This window comes from Vulpes lagopus, chromosome 3 (assembly GCF_018345385.1).
Source record: "Vulpes lagopus strain Blue_001 chromosome 3, ASM1834538v1, whole genome shotgun sequence".
Lineage (NCBI taxonomy): Eukaryota > Metazoa > Chordata > Mammalia > Carnivora > Canidae > Vulpes > Vulpes lagopus.
In genome coordinates, this window is record NC_054826.1 from 55,191,712 (window position 1) to 55,205,261 (window position 13,550).

The window sequence follows — 13,550 nt, forward strand, 5'->3', positions numbered from 1 at the left end:
GAGAGTAATTATATTCCACTCATTCTACACCAGCTGGTATTTACTTCATCCTCCATCAGGCATCAACAGAGCATGGGGCTGCAAGACAGAAATATTACTCTGGCGAGCATAAATATTTCATTTTTCACACCACAAATGCGTTGATGATTTATTAATTAGCCTAAAGGCTGCTGCCTCTGTAGAGCTGAAAACGAAGCCTTTCTGCTGTGAGCCTGTCTGGGGCACAGTGCCCATGGGTAATGCTCAGCTGGGAACATGGCCCAAGTTTGGCAAACAGCCTCTGGAATGTCCAATCCAAACTTCACAGGCCTGGTCTTGGCTTTTGACTGCTCACGGAAGCCTCATGGAGAACTTCTTCAGACTCAAAAAATATTTTATCTCTGCTTTTCCAGAATATGTAGCTGGGACCAGAGCCAACTAGTCTACCTACCATCTGGCTACTGAGATGAGGCTGCTAACCTGTGAAGGGGTCAGTACCTGCCTTTGACCTAGCTTTTGAAGCTACATGCCTCATGAGAGTTGGATATTTAGACAAACCAATGAGCCTCCCCTTGAGCTTTAGCCACAGATGTTGGGTCACTGGGAGGGCTCAGGGCCCTTTATACTTGTAACTGACCAAACACTGTCTGTGAGAAGAATAATTATCCTAGGAGTGAAGCACTCATGGGACAGAGGCCCACTTCGAATGGGACATGTGCACCCACACTAAGCAACTAGTGGAGCTGTCTTAAGAGACCCTCACCTTGGTGCTGAATAAATTGTAAAGTGCTTAAAGGAAGAGTAAAAATAGAGCCCCAAACATCAGCTTTGTTGTTGATGAAGCTAAGTTAGAGGGCATGATTTGGCGTCAGGTCAACCAGTCTGCCAAGTCCCCACATTTTTCTAGAGCGGAGGTTCTTAAGGAGGGAGGAATGCAAGTCTCCAATGTGTGGAGACACTTTAGGTTAGTACAACTGTGGGGATGCTCTAGGCACCAAGTGGTGGCAGGGCGGGGATGCTGTTAAACATCCTACCATGTGCAGGAGAGCTCTCAAACCATACTCTGCCCCCAACCAAGAATCATCTGGCCCGGAACGTCAATAGTGCCAAAGGTGAGAAGCTTTGTTCTCCACTTGCAAGCAGCGTATGTGAGGTAAACATGAGTCTGGAAAGTAGACTCACTGGGGAAGGTCACTGTCTCCCATTGCTCCTGGCGAAGGAAGAATAAAATCTCACACCTCATGCTTAGAATGTTTTGCTTGGGGAAAAGTTTTTTCCCAAGCAAAATTTGAGGAAAACCTCAAAGATACCATGAATGGAGGACAGATTATTTCTTCCAACAGGATACATTCTCAGACTCCAGCCAGACACACCTATGAACCTCAAACACCAGCAAGTGATCAAGATAACAATTAGGAAGACATCCTGGCCCATCCCTTAACTTCACCACAACATGCTTTCCTTTGGTACCAGGCCTCAAATCCCTGGCTTCCCGACCTGACTTAGACATTTGTTTTTGGTCCTACTGACTTGCCCCAAACTTTACCCTGGACCTCCACTGGATGCCTCACTCCTTTCTCCTTCTGGGGTTTATCATCACTTTTCTGACTCCTCCTATTTTACTGAGCCCATACTCTGGCCCCTGGTAAAGGTTAGAAAGCCACACAGAGAAGTTCCCTGGGTCACACCTTTCCATATTTCTTACTGATTTTTCTCAAACATCTTCAAAGTAGGAACTACCATGATAATTTTATTTAAGAGCAAGTTGAGAATGCCTAGGCGGCTCAGTAGGGTGCCTGTGTGACTCAGTGGTTGAGCATCTGCCTTTGGTTCAGGTCGTAATCCTGGGGTCCAGGGATCAAGTTCCACATTGGGCTCCCTGCAGGGAGCCTGCTTCTCCCTCTGCCTGTGTCTTTGCCTCTCTCCCTGTCTCTCATGAATTAAAAAAAAAGAGAGAGAGAGAGAGAGGAAGTTGAAGTTCAGAAGGTTGGGGCACCTGGGTGGCTCAGTCAGTTAGCATGCAACTCTTGGTTTCAGCTCAGGTCAAGGCTTCATGGTTCATAGACTCAAGCCCGAGAGGAGCCCTGCATTGTGACCCATGTCAGGCCTGCATCTTGCTCCCTTATTAGCAGGGAGTCTGCTTGAGATTCCTTTCCTCCTTTCCCCCCAATTGCACTCTCTCTCTCTTCTTCTTCTTTTTCTCTTCTTCTCTCTCTCTCTCTCTCAAATAAATAATCTATAATTTTTTTAAAAGAAGGAAATAGCAGTTCCTGAACATACCAGGAGTGTAACAAACATTGAATAGATGTAGATAAACTTGACTGAATGAGCCAGCTAATAGTTGGCAGAAGCAGAATGAGAACAGCGATCTGCCTCAGCCCTAGGTCTGGCTTCCCTACACATTGCAGCCTCCTTTCAGCACTTCTCTGTCTCCTGTTCCAGGGCATATGACCCTTCTCCAGGAACTTTACTTTATAATGCACATCTTTCTACCTATGGTATCCCCAAGCCATCACTCCAGGTCCATGACTATGATGTTTTCCTAACCCAGCATGATGAATTTCAGAAATTGCAAAATTCTCATGATCTTTTGGGTCAAGACATTCCTATAATCTCTCACACTGTATATATCTAGATCTAGATCATCTGGAGAGAGGCGATCTACATGCCATTTTTAAAATTCATTAATTTAAGAAATATACATTGGGGAAACAACATAGTGCTTTGGGGGAGGGTTTGGGATGGTGATTAAGAGTGAAAGCTCTGGAGTCAAACTGCTTGGAATCAAATCCCACTTCACCATATATCTGTTTTATGACTTGGAACATTTTTATTAGCCTCTCTCTAGGCCTTATCTCTTAGTATGTAAATGGGAATAATAATAATAATGGCACTTCTCTCACAATTCTTCTGCAAAAATTAACTGGATAAACTGTTTTATTCTCTGCCACAGTGGCATTGCTCAGTCACAGGCTAGTCGTTTATATCATCTTATGCAGAATGTGTATCTAATTCATTCAATGACATTTTTGATATTCACAAAAGATAGCAACTATTGGGTATTTACTCTGTTTCAAGACTCTCCAGGACTTTATCTGCTTTCTAATGAACAAGCAGGTGATGTCCATGAGGTACATGCATCAGTAACCCTGTCATACAGATGAGGAAGGTGAGAGGCTGAGAGTGCACAATCTGCTCAAGGTGGCATGGCTGGTACACAGCACAGTGAGGATGAGCCTTCAGACTGGCTCTAAATCTCCCTTCACTAGCTGCTACCCTACACCATGCAAGGGGGTGGGCACAAGACAAGGAAAGACAACGCTGGGGAATGCATGACTAAGGCACACACACAGGTCACCAGAGTCAAAGGCCACGTTGGGCAAAAGAGGAGGTTTCCTAAAAGATGCAGTGTTTGGTTGAGGTTTGATAAATAATAGTCACTGGAGAGAGGATCTGGTGGGGCTCCTTTCTCAAAAGGATGAGAACATCAGAAAATAGAGACAGTTTGGTCTTGCTTGCTAGAGCATGGATTGTGAAAACCAGCAGGAAAGAAGAGGGGCTGGTGACTTAGGCACAGTCTAGGCTGTAGAGGTACCAAGACTATACTGTACCTAGTACTGTGGAAATAAGTACCTAACTTTTTCTAGAAGGCAGTTGCAGAAGGTCACAGGCACATTTTTGACTTAGAGAAACTCATTCAAAGTAGAGTAGGATAAACAGGTCATGGGTGAGACCAGTAAACCAGAACTGAAAGAAAGAGTTTCCTGTGATAAGGCCTGAACCAAGAGAGAAGTGATGGGCATGGGCAACAGTAGACAGACAAAAGAGATATTTAGGGGGTGAAAACCCCTTGTGTTGAGTAAAGAAAGTTAAAAAGTAATCTCTGTGTAGGTAAAGGAGGAGTTTCCTAATGAACCTGGAGCCACATAATAGCAAAGTCCCAACACAAGGCCCCAGCGACCAATGGGCCAGGCCACATGTGGCAGGAAGAAAAGATATCCTTCCTGGTGTCGGCAGAAGCCATTCCCCAGGCATCAGAAAGTCTCTCCTGCAACCAGTGGCCCTGTCCACAGGATTGTTAGGCTACAGCCACAGGCTTCAAGGCTAATACCCAGAGCCCTATGCAGCTGGAAAGGTATGGATTGAAATGAACTAACTGAACAATTCCTAATTCTCATTTTAGTAAATAAAGAAAATCATATAATAAAATTAGGCATTATTCAAAGTGATTAACACTAGCAACTTCCCATGAAATAATTTAACCCACTTTGATTTAGGGATCTGGAAACTTTCCATAGAACTATTATCAACATATGGATAGTTTTCATTATTATTAATAAGAATCTGTTAGGCAATGTGTATTAAAAAATGGTCTATGAATCAAATATTGAAATAGTGTTCTCAGAGGAGGCTCCCAGAGCCTGTACACACAGGTGCAGCATCAATGCAGATGTGGTATGACCAGCTTCCTACTACAGAGGACAAAGACTTTACAGGCCACAGGGATTTTTTTTAAAAGAATTATTTATTTATGATAGACACAGAGAGAGAGAGGCAGAGACACAGGCAGAGGGAGAAGCAGGCTCCATGCCGGGAGCCCGATGCAGGACTCGATCCCAGGACTCCAGGATCGTGCCCTGGGCCAAAGGCAGGCACCAAACCGCTGAGCCACCCAGGGATCCCCGGCCACAGGGATTTTAAAGGGAAATTCATGGAGATCAGACTTAGCAAAAACATTTCCTAAGGGAAAAGTCAAAGAGTATTTGTGAACCTTGGGAGTTGCTGATAATTCAGGCTCCATGCCAATTTACCTCTACTAGTTTTATTAAATTCTGGTAATAGTTTGTTAAATGAGACTTTCATATGAAATGCCTGTGCATCAAATTTATTTCTTATGTGATAGTCTGATTTTAAAACAGCTAATGAGAATCTCCTTTTTTATAGTCTTTCAGATGGGAATTTTTTCCCATCTAGCCTATTTTTTAAACATTTCAAATGAAAAGCAAATGTCAGTGTAATAATCAAAAGTGGAGATATCTAGAGGAAGTAAAGTAAATGTACAAGAAGTGGCATTATCTTTCAATAATGAGCAAAACAACAATTATCTCAGAGAACACATTTGTCTTAACTTTCTGTTGAACTTTGAGGAGAATGAATAATCGGGACTTGAAGAGTAAAGGAATGGGCTGCATCACTACGGGTCCTTCCTCAGGAACCTGTAAACAGGGATTTGCTCAGAGACTCACATAACACAAAAAGATGAATTCCTGATAGATGAGTAGTTAAATGTTTAATAAACAAAACAATAGATCTCTAAAAATTAGAACTGTATACTTCTTCAACTTCTGCAGAGAGTACCTTTGAAGCCACAACTCAATAGAAGAGATGACAAAGAAGGGGAATAAAAGACAATTTTGACCACCCCAAAATAAATATCACATGTATAATAAAAACTTAAAAGGCCAATAATGATTTGGAAAATATTAATATTAAATCATTACTATTTTTATCATGAAAAAAATCTCAGAGTTGATATTTACAGGGTATCTAGCAACATCAGTGATAAGCACAAGAGCATTTAGTGAAGAAAGAGGCTTAAATATGCATATTTTCAGTGAGGTCTTAACTATATCATTGCATTCTTGGCACATGAATCATCAGGCATATTGCTATATAAAAGACAAAAACCTAGATGTTTCTATTTTGGATGGTCAAAGAAGTAGATGGCCTAACGAACTAATTGCTGAATACTAGTAAAAGTTCTTGCTGAGTATAGCAAAAGTTCTTTTTATAATTATCAATGATAGTGGTTTACAAAATGAAAAAAAAAACCCAACAGAAAACCTCAAGTTTGATAGAAAAAAATGACCAATCTGCTCCAAAACAAAGAAAATTCAAAATAAGCATAAAAGAATTTCATTATATAAAGAATGAGATTTCTTGGTTAAAGACGATGAAAACAAAAGACATCTTGTCATTCATGATGACATGGAAGGACCCAGAGGGTGTTAAGCTAATTGAAATAAGTCACACTGAGAAAGGGAAATACCATATGATTTCATTCACATGTTGAATCGAAAAAACAAAACAAATGAAAAAACAAACAAACACAAAGCAAAATCAGACCCACAAATACAGAGAACCAACTGATGGTTGCCAGAGGGAAAGGGATGGGGTGATGGGCAAAATGGAGGTAAAGGGGAGTGGGAGATACAGACTTGCAGTTATGGAAGGATTAATTCATGGGAATAAAAGGCACAGCATAGGGAATATAATCAGTGATATTGTAATAGCATTATGTGGTGACAGATGGTAGCTATACTCGTGATGAATGTAGCATAACATATAGAGATGTTAAATCACTATGTTGCACACCTGAAACTAATGTAACATTATGTCAACTGCACTCAAATTTTAAAAAATGAATGAATAATGATAGCAAGTCTTTAAAAAATGGTAAGAAAAAAAAACAACACTGATTGAAGAATAAATGAAATAAGATAGCCAAATCAGATCTGCAAAATGTCCAATATTGGAATTATCAATTAAAAATATAAGCTTGAAAAAGAAAAAAAGTGAAACTAAAGAACAAGAAAATATAACTAAAATAGATTTTTCAAATTATCAAAGTGAAATTCAAGAAGTGGAACAGAATAAGTAATTAAAGTTAAAAATGCAATATCTCGGTTCAACAGCTAATTCAACAAAGCTGAAGAGTCAAATAATTAAAAGGGTGGGATCAAACAAAATGAGAAGGGATGTAGAACAGTAACAAAGACACAGACATTTGGGGAGAAATTTGATAACCATTCAAAATTAAAAGGTCTAACATAAGATCTGTTGATGTTCCAGAGAAAATGAGAGACACTGAGAGAATCTATTCAAAAAGAAAGCAATAGCAGTCAAGACAGTGTGAGACTGGTGTAAAGACAGACAAAAATCAAGAATCAAGGAACAGACCCACACAAATATGGATAATTTTTGACAACAGTGCAAGGGCAGTTTAATGGAGAAAGGAGAGTCTTTTCAAAAAGTGGTAGTGGAACAGTTTGATCACCTGCAAAATATAAGCATGAGAACTTTAGTGCATACCTCCCAGCACACCCAAAGATCAAATGGATTGTCGGTGTGTAATTTAAAATATAAAACTATAAAACCTCTAGAAAAAAAAAAAACTACTGGAACAAATCTTTGTGACTTAGGTGAGGTGAAAGTACCCTTTATTTATGAATTTATTTATTTTTTAAGCAGGCTCCGTGCTGGGCAGACTCAAGCTCACCCCCGTGAAATCAAGACCTGAGCCAAGATCAAGAGTTGGACCCTCAACTGACTGAGACTCAGTGAAAGTGTCTTACATACAGTACTGTTACAGATTTAATTGTATCCTCCTCCTGCAAAATAAAAGTTATATTGAGATCCCAGTCCCCAGCATGTGGCCTTATTTAGACATGGGGCCTTCGCAGTGTTAGTTGAGCTAAAATGAGATAATGAACATGACTGGTGTTTTCATAAAAAGGAGAAATGTGGACACATAGGCAGACATGCAAAGAGGGAGGCTTTGAAGAAGAGACCCAGGGAGAATGCCAGGTGAAAGCAGAGGATTGGAGTGACAGAGCGACAAGCTAAGGATGGCCAAAGGCTGTCAGAACACCACCAGAAGCTAGGAGAGAAGCATACATGTGATCCGCCCTAACAGCTGTCCAAAGGAAGCCACCCCACTGACTCTGATTGCAGTCTTCAAGGCTCCAGAATGGTGAGACGACAAACATCTATTATTTGAAGACACCCAGTTTGTGGTACTTCATTATAGAAGCCCTAGGAAACTAATACAAATGCGATAAATATAGTCCAGAAAATGTTTAAAAATCATGATAAGTTAGATGTCATCAAAATTAAGAACTTCTGCTCTTCAATAGTATTTGTTACCAGAATGAGGTAACAGTCACAGACTGGAGAAAATATTTGCAAACCATATACATGATAAGTGAATCATACCCAGAATATATAAAGAGATCTCAAAATTCAATGAGAAGAAAACAAACAGCCCCAGAAGAAAATGGGCAAAATGTTTCAGGGAAAAAAGAAAGTGTACGCTAGCAAGAACATTGATAGCATGATGCTCAACCTCATTAGCCTCTAGGAATTACAAATTAAAACTACAATAATAAAAAATAAAAATAAATAAAACTACAATAAGATACCACTTCACATCTATTAGGATAGGCAATATTTGAAAGTCTGGTCATACCACATGTTGGCAAGAATGTGGAGCAACGGGACTTGTACACAGTGGCGGGCATGTAGAAAGGGCGCATTTTGGGAAGCATTTTTACACTTTCCTAAGAGGTTAACATACACCACTTTATAATTCAGTCATCCCATCTCTAGGTGTTTACCTAACACGTAGAGAAAGCATATAAACACACAGGAATTTGTATCTGAATGTTCATACAGTCACCAGAAATAGCCAAATCTGGAAAGAATCTAAATGTACATCACCAGACCAATGGATTCTATGTATATATTTATATATATATCTCCATACAATGGTATACTATTCAACCGGAAAAAGGAATCCACAATTCTTTATAAGCAACAACAGTTTTTAAATAATTGTGCTGAAGGAAGCTTGATGCAAAAGTCACATACTGTATGATTTCATTTGCATGTAACTCTAGAAAAGCCAAGCTAATCTATAATGACAGTGGTTGACTGGGGATGGGGAGGAAAGGCTGGAATGCACATCAGGGAGGGATTAGGGCCATGAAAAAATGCTTTGTTAGAGAGCAATGATGGATGCTTATTCTGTGGCTAGTTTTGAAAATTTTATGGGTGTATATACATCTCTGAAACTTATCGAATTATATGCTTATGTGCAATTTATTATGTCAATTATATAGAAATATAATACACAGAGTGTTCAATAAAATTATTACTTGATGTGCAGTTTTGTACAATTGTATAAACCATAATGTCAATTATACAAAATCATAATTAAATTGGACTTAACTGAAAAAAATATAAATATTGAAAAAGTTGTAGAATAACCGGTATATTTTTATAATTGTGGAATGTTATGTTGTTATTTAGAAAAAGTTGTACATCGACTGTCAAAGTTGAAAAAGGCATACCCTCTGACCCATGCATCTGGAAAAAAGTCTACCTTCTGATCCTTCTCATTACATGTGTATATTTATTGATAATATATATCAACATATCATATAGATAATATATTATATATTTATATATAAGATAGTATTTATTAGAGGTGTATATATAAAATATGTAACTGAGTAATACCCACACATTAAATAAATATTAATATTCCTAGAACAAATCTTTCTCTTAGCAAAAATAATATTAATCAATAGTAGAACACATAACCAGTTCCTTTAGTTACGACATGGAGTATTATTTGGCAGGGAATGTGAATGAACTAAAACTACATGAGGAACCTCAGGGGGAAATATACAAATCACATATTTAATAAATGCTTTTATTTATATAATGTTAAATAAATATAATTTCCATGTAAACTCTAATACATGGAAACAAAAATGTCACATAATCTTTAATAATATGACACACAGTAAATGATAAAATATTAAATAAAACTCTCAACAATGGTCATAGAAAGAATCTTACTATTACCGATTTTTTCAAATGATAACCAAGAAAATTTTCTTTTTCTTACATCTGTCATGTTTTCCATCTTTTATATAATGAGTATATACTATGTTGATAGTGAAAGCAGTAGCCTACAAATTTCTAAGTGTTAGTTTAAATTCTTCTAGGGTGTCACTGTTTGTTGACCAAGTAAGTGTTAGTTTGTGATGTAGATTGTTGAATAAAATAGAGAAACGGAGCTCCGTGATCTTCTTCAGTCTTTGTGACAAGGTATGATGCCCCACTAAAATGGCCAGTGGGTTTCAGCTGATTTATTTCACAGGTCCACAAGGTCACAAACTCTCCTAGAATAGTCCCTAAGGAGCCAAATGTAGGCTAGGACACCAAAAGGGATGCATTTGACGAATTGCCTATGACATCACGTAAATTCACAAGTGGAAGATTTTGAATCTGAAAATACTTGACCAAATGGATCACAAGATTCCCAAAAGGATGCAAGCCCTCATTCTAACAGTGGTAAACGTACGTTCCCTAAAACGCTTTGTGTAAATATGGATTTAAGGTGAATGTTATTAGGAAAGTTTCCATTAACCGAATTAATTTTACTCAGATGACCTGTAGGCAAATTTGCCTGCCCGGACAAGTGCCTGTCGTGGTGCCACCAGCCAGCTGACAGGACCCATTGCCAGTGCACAGATCCTCCTAAGAAAACCAGAAAATGCCCGAGTGGAAAAGGAGGGGTCACCACACCTGGACGTCCTGGTAGGGAAGCCGACGAGAGGAAACACTGTAGGAAGAACGCGGTCAGCAGACACTCAGTTAGTGCCAGTAGGTGCCAGAGGCCGTGTCGCATGTGGGGGATGAGAGATCACTGAGCAGTCGCCGCACCGAGACCCGCAGAGATGCATGAAACTGCACCATGACAAGGTCACTGTCCAGGTCCAAGTAAGAGGCAGATGGAGCCCAGAGGAGAGGAGTGAGCGGAGTATCTCCCTTGGGCACTGCAGATGGAGTTGGCCAGGGAGCTGCCCTGAAGAGGCATCTTAATTCTGGGCCTTAAATCCAAGTAAGCTTTTTGTCAGGGAAAAGGGAAAAAAACAGAATAAAGAGAGGTCAAAGGGCATGACTTGTCTGTAAATCATAAATCTTCTTTTCATCAGTACCAGATATTTCAATACTTTGGGTGTAAAGTGGTACTTGAGAGTTCAGAGGCATCAGTTTGGGGGCTACGATGACAATGGGGCATAGCTGTGCCTGCCTCCTTTAGGTACTAGAGACTCCAGGAAGGTGCTCCCATTGTAGCTGCCTTTTCTTTATTTATTTTCTTTTTTAAGAACAGGGATGACACATGATCATTGTTTTTTAAAAAAAAAAGAAAAAGAAAAAGAGAAAGAAAAAGAAAGAAAGAAAGAAAGAAAGAAAGAAAGAAAGAAAGAAAGAAAGAAGGAAAAAGAAAGATGGATGGATGTGAAGAAAAGGAGTAAGAATAGAGAAAGGGAATTATTGTAATAGTCCAAGTGAGAGATGATAAGGGACCAAACTGGGGCTTTAATGCTTAAGGAAGGATTATGAAAAGATTTAAGAAATATTTTGAGAGATGAATAATCAGGGCTCGGTTCAAAATTGACTGTGGATGGTGAGAGAGAAGGAGGGATAGATAAGGACTCCGACAACTCTAATTATGACAAGCAGCAGACGCAGCATCATTAACCCAGATAGGGAATGCAGGCCAAGAGCTGGTTTTAGGACGGAGATAATGAGTTCGCTTTGGACACGCTGATTTGTATGTTCGTCTGGTGTATCCAGGAACGCAGAAAATGGAAATAGGGGCCTAGGGCTTAGAGGTGAGTTTTAAGTTACTGAAATAGATTTGAGATTCAAGAGTATAGAGCTGGAAGTTGGAGCTTGCAGAGAGGGAGAGGGAGGGCCTAATAACCAACACAGGGTACGTGACCACCTCGCATACAGCCATTCGTTTAATTCCTCCAACCCTCCTCCAAGTTAGGTGCTGTGATCATTTTTCCTCTGTACAGGAATCTGACCCACAAAGAGTCTAAAATCTCGCCCAGGCCTGGAAGTTGTTGAGCTGGGAGTCACGCCCAAGCAGTTTGGCATCAGAATACAGATGTTACCCTCAGCCAGAGATGGGCAAGAAAGAAACCTGGGGACAGCAGATGTTTGTGGGGCAGGTGGAGGAAGAGAAACCAATGGGGGCCACAGAGGAAAACCCCAAAGAGTGTAATGTGAAGAAAAGCGAATGATAAGAGGGTTTCGTCTGGGGCCAGACCTCCGTGTCAAAGGCGGTAGAGGAGTCTTGGATACCTGTGCTGGGGGTCAGGGGCCAGAGAGCAATTTTCTGTGAGGTGTTGGGAAGGGCAGCTGTAGCGCAGTGGGCTATGGGGGGAAGGGGAGGGGAGGGCAGGAGTGGTCAGAGTAGATAGCTCTTCTAGAAAAGAGCAACAAGGGGCTCCCGGAGGGCTCAGATGGTTAAGCATTTGCTTTTGGCTCAGGTCATGATCCTGGGGTCCTGGGATCAAGCCCTACATTGGGCTCCCCGGTCAACAGGGAGTCTGCTTCTCCCTCTCCCTCTGCACTTCTTTCTGCTCTCTCATGTGCTCCCTCTCAAAAAAAGAAATAAAATCTTTAAAAAGGAAGAAAGGAAGGAAGGAAGGAAGGAAGGAAGGAAGGAAGGAAGGAAGGAAGGAAGGAAGGAAGGAAGGAAGGAAGGGTCAACGAATCCTTTCCAAACACAAGAGAGATTTATGGTATTTTCTTTTTTTAAAGAAATTCAGTTTAGCCAACATCATTAATTTCAAATATAATGTTCAATGATTCATTAGTTGCGTATAACCCTCCAGTGCTCATCCCATCAGGTGCCCTCCTTCGTGCCCCTCACTTGGTTACCCCATCCCCCACCACCTCCCCTCCAGAGACCCTCAGTTTATTTCCAAGAGTTAAAAGTCATGTTTGTCTCCCTCTCCGACTTTTTCTCATTAGGTTTTCCCTCCCTTCCCTTATGACCCCTCTGCACTATTTCTTATATTCCCAAATGAGTGAAACCATATGACAATTGTCCTTCTCCTACTGACTTACATCACTCAGCATAATGCCCTCCAGTTCCATCCACGGCGAAGCACATGGTAGGTATCCGTCCTTTCTGATGGCTGAGCGATATGCCATGGTATATACAGACCACGTCTCTTTATCCATTCACCTGTCAAAGGACATCGTGGCTCCTCTCACGTTTAGCTACTGTAGGCAATGCCGCTGTGAACACTGGGGTGCAGGTGCCCCTCATTTCACAACATCTGTCTCTTTGGGGTAAATACCCAGTAGTGCAATTGCTGAGTCATAGGGTGGCTCTATTTTTATCTTCTTGAAGAACCTCCACACTGCTCATTCCCTGCGTATTCTCAGGCCATGACGCTTTGAAACTTGAACTCAATCGCAAGAGGAAATTAGGAAACAATTCACATACGTGGAGGCTAAAGAAGATCCTAATAAAGAATGAATGGGTCAACCAGGAAATTAAAGAAGCACTAAAGAGATTCATGCAGGGCAACCTGGGTGGCTCAGCGATTTAGCGTCACCCTCAGCCCAGGGCATGATCCTGGAGACCCGGGATTGAGTCCCACGTCGGGCTCCCTGCATGGAGCCTGCTTCTCCCTCTGCCTGTGTCTCTGCCTCTCTCTCTCCCTCTCTCTGTGTCTCTCATGAATAAATAAAAATAAAATCTTAAAAAAAAGATCCATGCAAATGAATTAGAATGAAAGCACAACTGTTCAAAACCTTAGAGAAACAGCAAAGTTGGTCCTAAGAGGGAAGTACAATTCAATACAAGCTTCTCCCAAAAAAGTATGGTATTTTCAAAAGCCTGGGTTGCTCCGTCCCAGATGTCTGTCTAGGCTCAAATGAAAAAAGCCAAGAAATCTATGAGGAGGGTC